This window comes from Lipotes vexillifer, unplaced genomic scaffold, assembly GCF_000442215.2.
Source record: "Lipotes vexillifer unplaced genomic scaffold, Lipotes_vexillifer_v1.1 scaffold211, whole genome shotgun sequence".
In the NCBI taxonomy this organism is placed as follows: Eukaryota; Metazoa; Chordata; class Mammalia; order Artiodactyla; family Lipotidae; genus Lipotes; species Lipotes vexillifer.
Genome location: NW_006774591.1, coordinates 1,150,755 through 1,160,370, shown reverse-complemented (window position 1 = coordinate 1,160,370; position 9,616 = coordinate 1,150,755). Strand labels below are relative to the sequence as shown.

Sequence of the window (9,616 nt, the reverse complement as noted above, 5' to 3'; positions counted from 1 at the left end):
TTCCACCACATCGGGGGTGGGGGGGGGGGTGGGGGTGGGGTGGGGGGGAAGGTGAATTGTCAACAAACATTTCCTACACCTGATATCTTTTGTATGGCGAGCTGCACATTTAATAAAGAAGCAGCTGCCACTTCTGAACGATTAATCAATACTGGTAAGCTGACATCCTAAGAACTGCTGAACTGAAGCTTTTCTTTCCCTCCCGCATTTACAAATAAAGTGTTCACTATTTGACTAAAGCCTGTCGACTTGACCGGAAAATATCAGAGTCCTATTTAAATGACATCATTTGCAGAGAATGAGATTTTCTCCTGGCCACTGCTCCTTATCGCTAATAATAACATCAGATTAGTGGATTTAGGCCAGCAGAAGAGCAGTGCCTTTTCTGATCCCTTCTTAAAGTAGCCCTTTCCATCTGGCTCATCAAGCCACCCTCCCACCGCCACCGCCCCGCCTCCACTTGTTTGGGCCAATGAGCAATTGCTAAATGGCACTTCATTGATACCAGGCGGGCTATCTACCTAAAGACCTATCGTGCTTCTCAATTCCGCCCGAGACTTTTTCTCAGGTCTGCTTAGTTGGCCTAGAAAGATCAAAACACCTGAGATGATTACAGGTGCAAAGATTCCTCTAGATAATCTCCACCGAAGGTTGATGAGTAGCGGGAATTAAAACCAAAAACTTAACTAATTCCAACGGATAGAGCTTCGCAAATGACCTTCATTCGGCTAAGTTTCGTCTGGCGTCATTTCAACTCATCAGATACTACGATGTTTCTCATCTTAGAGAAGGCTGAAGTTCTGACGGTTGATGGCTTTGGGGGGGGGGGGGGAAACCCACGGCCAGACGCACACTTGCACACTTAGATAGATGACTATAGGGGAAGCTGCCTTTATTATTATCTTTACACGAATCAGGCCACTTTGAAGAACGCACACAGTTTAAAATTGAAAATGCCAGGTCTCCCAAGACCAAATCGAAGTATTTCTAAAGCTCTATCATAAATAACTACATTTCATTTCCTTGCTCAACTTTTGGCACTTTAAAAGCCCTCTTACAATTCGCACCTATGCCACTTAAGTTAATAACTGACATTTCCTTTTCGTAACGCATATGTAAGTCTGAGGACCCCTGTGAGCCTGAGATAAGCCTGGAGACCAGAAGACTCAGTATGAAGCCAATGTTTCAAGATCATAGTGATCGCCGATCTTCTTCTTGTGCCTATTTTGTTTCTCAACAACGTCTTGTTCATTCTTAACCCTGACCATAGAGTATTTCTACGTGGTAGAGAACCCCATGCCAAGCGGAGCCACATGGGGCCAAATGGTTTGACTTCATGAAGCCACACGGCCTGAATTAAATGCTAGCAAAGGTTAAAGTGAGACGGTGCTTTTCAAAACAGCACTAACCGACACTTAAAGGGAAAACCCTGGGTCTAGTGTCCAACTGTTTTACCTACATATTTTTCAGTGCATTACACTGTTAACAAAGTTACACTAAAAACAGAACGTAAGCAATCTGAAGGATGCCTTTACAGAAGAGATGCACTCAACTGGCCATTTCTGCATGTCGCATGTCATAAAGTCAGTAATGTATCCTGCATATGACAAATGTATCTTCATTTGACAGGGTCACAGTAAGTACACGGCTACATTTCCCTCAGGACGCCCACAGATGCTAAACCAGGCGGCAACCTCATTTTGAAACAAGCCTGGGCCGATCTGGATGAACATCTTCGAGAAGCAACAACTATGTAAGTTCTGTGTTATTTTCCTAGAGTTAAAATGAAAACACACACACTTTTAAGAAAGCCCTAATGATTTTAGTCAAGAGGGGGGAGGGATATGAAATGAAATAAATCTGATCGTTTTAGGTACAACTCAGATAAATACAGTGATTTTTAATAATAAAAAGGGAAGTTTAGTTGGTCAAAATAAAGTTTATTACAAGGTTTATAAAAAGTTTACTACGAAGTTCATATCTTTACAGTCAACAAGAAAGAAATTCTCCTGGACGTTAAACGCAAACACCACACCGCCAGGCACCCCGTTAGCTGTTAGCCTCTCCTCTTTGTTGTCCAGAAGCTGCTGGTAAGAGTAGTAGGGGTTTTGTTTGTTTATTTTGCTTTTCTTCTGTGTGACCCCTGCTCTAACCCCACTATGGTTCCTAAAGGAAGAAATAACTAGGCCTGGTGGTTGGGGAAACTAATGCCAAGGGAGCAGGACCTTCTGCGCTACCAGTTGGCACTGGCACAGGAAGGATATTGGTCATTTTGCTTTGTTTTGGTTTGTGTGGGTTTGATATTTTTTCATTCCTTTTTCCTTTGGAAGAACAGGAGAGGAAGCATGTCCTAGAAAGAGCCAGAATATTCTCCCCTGCTTGAAGGGCCGTGTGTTGCCATTGTCACGGCCAGAGCTGGCTGTACAGTGCAGCACAAGTTTCAGAGCTGGAAGCAACCTGAGAGATCACGGCTGAAGCCTAGCAGATGCATTTTTTTTCTCTTTCTTAGACTTCATAAGTTACCCTACTATTCTTTTCTGATTTCGTTCCAAAAACGTTTAGTACCTTCAACGCAAGAACTTTCCAATTGGATGAAAAATTAATTATTAGACTTCTGAGCATCGGAAGATTACATTTCACACACCCAAACCACTAAATGTACGCACTCTCCAAGGTGTAAACAATAAACTGAAAGTAGCCCCCAACAGCCACAGATGACGTGAAACTGTACGATGGATTATTTCACCTTCTAAAGCACGCATTAGTGTTGTCACTATTAATAGATGAAACCTTCATACTGTAGTGAACCATTTCCTATGATCGGAGTCGTTTTTCCTTAATTTATTTCTGCATAAAACGGAAAGTGTTTCCAATTAGCAACAAGGCACCGGCAGGGTGTATGGTTATCCGGAGGTAATCACAGACCTGTGGCAGCAGAGGTACTCAACTGCACCTTTCGCTTTGTGACTCCTCAGGGGGGTGATTATCCCCTGATAATCATACCCCCCCCCACCCCACTGTGCCTTATTGCTTAATTAGCTACTGCATGAAATGGAGTTCTATTTGCACCAACTTTATGTCTACTATAATTGCCCTGAGTTGCAGTTCCAAGATGAAAAAACTGGCTCAGATAACTACATATATTTTGTTTGATTAATCGTGAAAAAAATCACTAAGGGATTAAAGTGAAACCATTCCACAACTGCTGACCATATCCAGCAATCTGAAATTATTTTATGATCCTGATCAATGTAATTAATGAGAATGGCTGTTAATTAGTTACACTAGCAGGTGGGCCGTGAAAATTGTATTGACTTAATAATACCAGAGAACAACATTAAGATCAAGGGTTCCTGTGCGGGTTTTACCTGGTGCACAGGCAGAAAGTCCCTGGTCAGCTCCGTGCTCACTGAGATGACCGCACCGCCTTCGTTGCCGCGTCTGCTTCCCCATCCCCTTCTAGGGCCTTTCCTTCTAGGGCGACACACCACAACAGCAGGGCTGGAGATTTTAAATGCTATTAAGCATTTTTTCAGCTTAAAAGTTCTCCTCTATGTTGCAAGGCCCTGCCAGCAGAGGTCCCTGGTAAACTCCACCGAGGCACTCCCCATTTCAAACAAACTGGAGCTTCTCCCTAGAAAATATGGCAGCTCAGACACCCTCATCCTTATCTGCCCCATCTGATGCCGCTAACCAATCCTTTCTCTAGAGGCCAGCTGCAGTAACCCCTTGGTCGCAGCCTGGGGACAGGCAGGAAATGCTGACACAGCATTGTCACGGAGTTGTTCATTACTAAGGCTGAGAGTTTATCGGGGAGTGTTTACGGTCACAAGATATATCACGATCCCTGAGGAGCTAGTCAATATATACCGTCATTGCCATGGTGGTTTTTATTGTGCAGCAATATAGAAGGAAATGAAAAAAGTAACAAATATCTCCAATGTTCTCCCGGTTAAACTACAGAGTCCATCAATGATGTAAATGTCTACAAATATCTGTTAGTGTAATTTGCCTGTGCGCTGAGCTCTTGGATTTCATTAAACCCTGCTAACTGGCGGTTAGGATCTGCCCCACTGTGCAGCATGTCACTGTTTGGCCAAAACGAGAGAGCTGAAATGCTGAAGAGCCACGCTCACGCGAAAGTCGGGGCAAATCCCGACTCCCAGACAGAGGAGGTGGGAACGTGGCCGTCCCACTTCAAGCTCTTTTCAGAGACAACCTCTCAAGTGCCCATTGTATTTGGGTTGGTTCCATTGGATTTGCAAGCAATTAAAGGAGAGACCTGGTTAGATGAAGGGCTCTTTGTGCAGCTTTCCTGGCCCCTCGGCTACGCAGTCAAACCAAACCAAGTGCTCCTCGGATGCACTGTCGCCCATTTCCGTGGTGTTAGATGGTGTCTCCTTCAGAATTAACGTTTGAGGAAAGCTTTGCTTCTCTGCTGGTGGTCTCTCTCTCTCCCTCTCTCTCTCTCTCTCTCTCTGTCCCTTCCTCCCTTCCTGGCCATTACCTGCTTAGTAGGAGTTTCTGTTATTACCTGGTTAATTTTCTATCTCAGGGTATTTTCCATTGTTGTGTTTGCAAAAGGGAGCAGCGGATGCTTCGGATTTTATCAAATTTCCGTACGCACATGAAGACAAAGAGTTAAGTCCCTCCAAAAGACTTAAGATGCACTGCAGTCTCCGGCTCTGCACTTCACCTCCGTCTCATTCCCCTTCTCAAGAGGCAACTGCTTGCAACTTTTCTTTAGGTCATTCTTTGGGCACTTGCCCCCTTTCTCTAAATAACACAGCTGTATTGCTATTTCTCGATTTTCCAGTTTCCGGTATTTTCTCCTTGAGTTCCCTCTACGGAAGAGGGGCATTTAGCCTTTCTTCCTTTCCCCTACCACACACTGAAGTCCTTCCCATTCCTCCGTCTTTCCAACATATTTATAGCAAAAGTTCAGTTACCTGAACATTTATTTTTACATTCTTATATGTGCTCTTATCCACTAAGCCTGTTTTATCCTCCCCACCCCCAAGAATAAACCTCCCGGGCTTCCCTGGTGGCGCAGTGGTTGAGAGTCCGCCTGCCGATGCAGGGGACGCGGGTTCGTGCCCCGGTCCGGGAAGATCCCACGTGCCGCGGAGCGGCTGGGCCCGTGAGCCGTGGCCGCTGAGCCTGCGCTCCGCAACGGGAGAGGCCACAAGAGTGAGAGGCCCGCGTGCCGCAAAATAAAAAAATAAATAAATAAATAAATAAATAAATAAAACAAAAACAAAAACAAAAACCTCCCATTGTCTGCAGGGGTCGGGGAATGGAAGGATGGAAGAGCGAGGGAGAGGAATAATTAGGGATTTAAGGTCTTCTGACGCAGCTTTCAACCAACCCTCTATATTTGAGACCCTATTCACTCCCACTTGCAGGGCTTTTGAGGGTTCTGTGATGTGAATCGATTCTCAACTTTCCCCACTGCCGGCTTAAGACTTGGATTCCTCGATCTGCTAAATCAGTTACTATTCGTCCAATGTTTTCAAACTTCCCAAATTCTGTTATTTCCTCTCCCATTTTCCCAGTCCTTTGGGGTTTATCCCTTTTAAAAGTCCCTTCATTGTAGTTTTAGTGTGGTTTTGAGAAAGGAGTGAAATTAGATGCGTGTGATCAATGCACCATTGAAAAAAGTCAAAGCAGTTAATTCACATATGACAATCACGAGCCTCTCTCCCTCCCTCCCTCCCTCTCTCTCTCTCTCTCTCTCTCTCTCTCTCTCTCTCTCTCTTAAACATCAATTCTGTGCCTGATGTTACACAGTTAGCTCCGTACACTGATAAAGGAGGTCCTGAAGAGGCTGTCCCGGATGCATTTCTGAATTGATTCCAGACCTTATTTAAGCCTGCCTGGCTCAGGAATTTGAAGCGAGGCGCAGAGTCCACGCACGGTGAGCGCATACGGCTCACACTCACGCGTGCCTGTCCGCAGCTCCTCAGCTGAGGCTGACATCTCATCAGCTGAAATCCCCAGCCGGGTCTTCTTCCTACTACGACCGCTGCTAACAAACCACTTCACGTGCACATCCACGTACAGTTTACAGAGTACCGAAACACACATTGACTCATTTAATTCTTACCCCTGCAAAGAAAGTGTCATGATGGTGAGATCATCCTTACTTTCTAGAATGATGTTTAAGAGCTTCGACTCTGGACTCAGTGTCACCTGGGTTAGAGTCTGGCTTCCACACTCACTGTCTGTATGACCCTGGACAAATTAGCCAAACTCTCTGAGGGCCTGGGAAAGATTAAAGATCACACTTGTGATGCAGTCGGCACGTGGCTGCTTACATCGGGAGCCCTTGATAAACAGTAGCTATGACCCTGATTCCCATTCTACGAATGAAGACCCTGAGATTCAGAGAGGTGAAATGATTTATTCAAGTTCACAAGTGCCAACGAGGGACAGAGACGAGGCCAAGAACTCCCGTCTTTGACTCAGAACTCACACTCCTACCACACAATGCGGTTCTCATCGCTGGCTGCACACTCAAATCTCCCGGGGAGGTGGGATAACATCCCCGTGCCAAGGCACCACCCACAGAGGTTCGGACTTAAGTGCTCCGGATGGATTCTGGACACAGGCATGTTTCCCAAGCTCCCTAGGCGAGCTGATGCCGAGTCCAGGCTGCAAACCTATGCTCTTTACCAAACTCCCTCTTTAGTTCCCTGGTGGCCTTGAAGTGTGTATTTCATCTGCCATCAGACCCTTATTCACACCTGTGTTCTAGACCCCTGGTCAGTGCACAGAAATGCAATCCTGATACACTATTTAGAAAAAGTATTAAACAAACCTAAAAGTGGCTGCCCCCGCCCACTGTTGGGCCACCATAGGAACTCGCTGGTTTAGACAATTCATAGCTGGTCAGAAATGACTAGAAATGAACACGTCAAGTTCCAGCTACAGTCTGGCCAAGTTTTCCTGACTACACGGGGAGGTCGTTCTGTGTGGTCAGCCTGGGCCCCCCTACAGCGTCTGCAGAATGATCTATTGCAAAGACTGTTAGGGCAACCCGAGGGTCTGAACTAAATTATCTAAAACAGGCTTCTGGTCTTCCAAGCCAGAAAGGACACAAAGGGAGGCTTTGTGGGGGGCAAAGGGGAAAATGCCACGTGGGCACTTTGGGGGAATATGAAGCCAGAGGAGGAAACGCAATAGGCCACCTCCACATCATAGCTGTCAGGGACAGGGGTGAGCCGGGGGGTCCTAAGAAAGCCCAGGGCCCATCGCATGCAGTCAGGCCGGCCAGGAGCAGGTCCAGGATCACAGAACCTCACAGATCATCTTTATCTTCAGCAACAAAGGAAAGCTGTCATCACACATTCAGGGAAACTTTGTGAAGGTCCAGCTGGAATTCGATACGTTCTATAAACAAATGCTCCCCTTCCTTTTTAAAAAGTGCATTTAGAAAAAAAAAAAATAGATTGCCTATTAACGGGCCCTGGGCTTAACAAGCTTTCTTCCCATGGTCCCGAGAATAATGACCTTGTCCAGCACATGAAATCAAAATGAAAGGACCAAAGAATCTTCCATAATCAACCAAAATTAAGCTGCAGGGCCCTCACCTAGTTTCTCCGGCCTCGGGTGATTCTCACCTGCCCGTCTTGGAACAAAATCTGCTGTTCACAGAACTGCAAGCCCTAGGCAGCGTCTACTGGCCTCTTCAGATAAAAGACAATTGGCGTCGTCAGGCTCCTGAGCACATTTTCATAATCAGCCTGATCATGGGTGCACGGCAGCTGCTCGATTGATGGTGTTAGACAGGGAATAAAGAGAGATGCCAGGAGTGCCCTCAGATCTGACATAACGAGGCAAACATCACTCATTTGGCTAAAAGGCTCATAAAGGCTCCATCAGCTGTGACACAGGCGTCTGTCTTAGGCAAAGCTAATGAGGAAATGTGGCGGGAAGCATTTTCCTTAGACAGGAACAAGTTGTGAGTGAGCCGCATTTTTAAAGGGAAAGGAAAAAAAAAAAAAGTCCCGTTGAAAACGGTGCGTTGTCTTTTGCTCTGATCAGAAATGATAGGTCTGTGTTTTGAAACAATTGTCTGAATGGAAAGATGTTTGTTCAAAACTGTTCCACTTCATCGGCCAAATGCTCAAGAGCACGTAAAATTAGTACTTGAAAGTGGGCACTTCTGGGGAAGGCCACGTGACACAGAACGTAATTGTGGCTCTCTCAGAAAAGGAAACTTCTTTGCTAATGATGCAATAAATCCAGTCCCTGCCTCAGAGGAGCTGATCATGGCTGGACGCCATTAAATAAGGGATTTAGATAATCATGTACAAGCCACAAAAATAACCAGCATATGCATGACACTTTTTGGTATTTAAAGCACTTGTAACTGTATTTTGTCTGATTCTTAGCGACAAAAGCAGGGTAGAAGTGACTATCAGCCTGATTCTAGACACAAAGAAACTGAGGCTCTCGTAGGTGAATTAACTTAGCTAAAGACCCAGAGCTGTCAGGACTGGGGCTGGGCCTGGAACCCAGGTCTCCAGCCTCCAGAGCTCTGGAACTCTCCGCCCTACTGTTGAGCCAGGGGGACAGACTTAGAGACAAGCTTCCAGACACAGTCAAGTGTTCTCCCAATTCAGGCTCTGCCTATGAAGCTTGACATCAGCTCACTACGATGACCTATGTCCCCCCGACTCCTGGTGGCTCATGTCTGTGGATGGACCTTGGATCCAATATTACCTTTTGATGGCGCTACCAGTGACAGCTTCACAGCAAGAACACTTAAGTTCAGGGGGAAGGAAAACTAGTCTGCACACTTTTGGACAAGGATTGTTCATGTTTCAATGAACGTACAAGTTCATTTACACTGATATGACTGTAATACCCACGTGGCAGCAAGAGTAATTCAAAGAGAAACAAAAAAACCAACCATCTCCTGCATCTGAGGGAGTTGGAAACAGGAGTTTCCTCCCTGAGGTGCCACGCACAAGGACTCTCAGAAGGTAAAATCACAAGAGTAGACGTATGGCTTCCGGGGTGATGCTGTAGTCATCCTGCACACATGACCCTTCCCCTGCCTGTGTTTACCCCTCTATCAAATCATAATGAAAAGTACCCATTTTACTGGGCCTTGGGGGTAGGAAACATTTCCTAAAGCAAAGAAACAAAATACCTGTGAAAATTCCTCACTTTGGACACTAGTAACCTTGGGGCTCCATTCTGCCTCGCCCTCACGGCTCTCTGGTGCTTCTAAAAGGGTATATGAGTATTTCTTTGGAGTCACCAGGATGCTGCTGAGAGCAATCCCACATTCTGTGCCAGCCTGGGACCTTAAGTGAGGCAATGTTAGGGTTTGCGCCCACTGCCTAGCAGAGAGTCTGGGGAGGCGATGAGGCATTCGTGGAGAATCACCGACGTCTCCCAGGGCTCCAGCGATAAAAGACAGAAAGAAAAGAGGGAGGGGGACGAGAGAGAAGGGGGGAGAGAGACAGAGAGAGTGAAACAGAGAGAGAGAGGGAGAATATGAGAGGAACAGAGAGAATATGAGAGAGAGAGAGAGAGAGAGAGAGAGAGAGAGAGAAAATGAGAGAGAGAGAGAGAGAGGGAGAGAGACATGGAAAGGGGTGGG

General features: G+C 46.0%; 1 protein-coding gene across 1 annotated transcript in view; it reads right to left on the bottom strand.

Moving 5' to 3' along the window:
* The window catches only part of LOC103082552 (AF4/FMR2 family member 2-like), a 416,027-nt gene that overhangs the window by 302,450 nt on the left and 103,961 nt on the right, over positions 1–9,616 (bottom strand). The window lies entirely within an intron of this gene.